The following is a 2,060-nucleotide window of genomic DNA, read 5'->3' on the forward strand; positions in this document are numbered from 1 at the left end:
TCCAACTTGTAGTTATGTGGTTATTGTATTCGAAATAATTTAGTTGATTGAGGTTATGTTATGAATAAATTTCTATTTTGCCAGAATACAACTCTTCGGAAGAAGAAATCAAATAAACAATCGTACATCTGCTGAACAACCTAGTTGATGGTTGATGGATTTGCATTACCCAGCATATAGCCTAAATGTTCATCTTTAGTGAAATTAAAATTACTTAGCTTTTTTAAGAAAGAAAAAATTAGAACGAATTCTCATCGAAAAAACCGCGATTCCTACAAATGATACAGATGGTTTTGTAGTCGCGTATGTTATTGAATACAATGAGCCGACATTTTTCCGACTCTTTGTTTCATCGAAAACGTTGTTGACATTAGCAAGGAACGTTAAGGATTCCCTGAAACAGACAATTTCACTGTTTTGGAATAGCAGTATGTGCAAATGAGAGGACAGAAGACTTTGAAAAAAGGAGTGAACAAAACTGTACTTTAGTACAGAATGTTATGTTTATTTTAATTTCAATTGTTCCTGTTTTAATGAGATTTTTTATGTTCCTAAATCATTTTCTATTTTTTTTTTCATTAGAGAAGAGTTATTGTCGAGTTATTATCTCTACCTAGCATAAAAATTAAAATACTTTGCAACATTACGTTATTATACATTGCATATCTGACATAAAATACTTGCAAAAATTACTTAGCTAATTAATATTACGCATGACAACTCACATTATTTACTTTGCAAAACATTATAGAATACATAACAGATAATTGTGACCCTGTGTATTGTTCATTGGAATTAAAATAAAAAAAACGTGATTTCGTCAATCGCCGTTATTTGCGACTTCAGGCAACTGTCGCTAAGAGCTATTTTTGTTTCTCCGTTCAATTTCCCGATAAAATCGTCGACTTAGTTATTAACTAAGTTCTTCAGTTAGGTGGTATCAACAATACCACAATAGCCATGTTGCCGGAGTTTTTTGATAAAAGACTTGCTAGTTGGAATACAGAAAATATTTACCAAACACCTATTCACGATAATAAACCGGGGCACTATTGTGGGTTTTCGGTTGGTTTTATATTATATTAGGTACTCACCCTTCGTAACGTGTCTCCACGAAAAAACGTCACTTTCACACTAACCACCTTTCGTTTTAACTCTCGCGACGATAACTGAAATGTTGACGCGCGCCGGACAGATTCACGGACATACAACCACCCACCCACCCCGCGCCCCGGTTTCCGTCTGGACTGGTTCTGTCGTCCGAGTGAGTGCCAAAAATTAGCGTTCGTCTATTAAATGATTGTCGGATGATGATTATTGACGGACACTTTTATCGCACCCGATCACACTTTAGTTACTACCTACGTTTAGTATCGACGACGCATCGTTTCGATTATTGAAATTCGAATTGAATTTTTTTTTTTTCTAGTTTTCGACGTAGATTCGCGTGACACAAATATTATGAGCCTTTTTGGATCGATTTCGTGTGCATCACGCCATTTCTACGGGCGAACGTGAATGTGTGATGTTGACGTGATGGAAGCAACGTTTAGGCAATCCGCATTACGTATTACTATCAATTATATTTTAAACGAATGAAAACTTCAATTCAGAAGTGTGATAATCCCGATCCATTCAAGTTTTGTTAATTTTAGATTAAAAATGCGTGAGTATTGTACTATTGCTAACGATGCCAAAACATCGCATATTCAATGTAAAAAGAACAAGAGCAACGGGCCATTAAGTTAATTTAAAAATAACTCGTACCGGATAAGTCGAATACGTATCCAGGGAAAATTTATTAATTTTAAAATTGACCGGCGGAAACAGGTTCTCGCCTCCCACCACTTTTGTGTAGCGGCCGCCAAATCAATTTTGTTTTTATATAATTGATTCAAAAAATTGAAATTCACGCATAGTTATCTGTGCCTGAAGTGGGTCATTTTCATTGCATTGTTAGTAAGATCGAAACCATAGAAACCATACAAAACGCATACGACTATTTCTGTTTTTCATTTCACGCACTGTTTTTTATTAGTTACCTAGCAACATGGTCACTG

Source organism: Tenebrio molitor, unplaced genomic scaffold (assembly GCF_963966145.1).
Source record: "Tenebrio molitor unplaced genomic scaffold, icTenMoli1.1 SCAFFOLD_478, whole genome shotgun sequence".
NCBI lineage: Eukaryota > Metazoa > Arthropoda > Insecta > Coleoptera > Tenebrionidae > Tenebrio > Tenebrio molitor.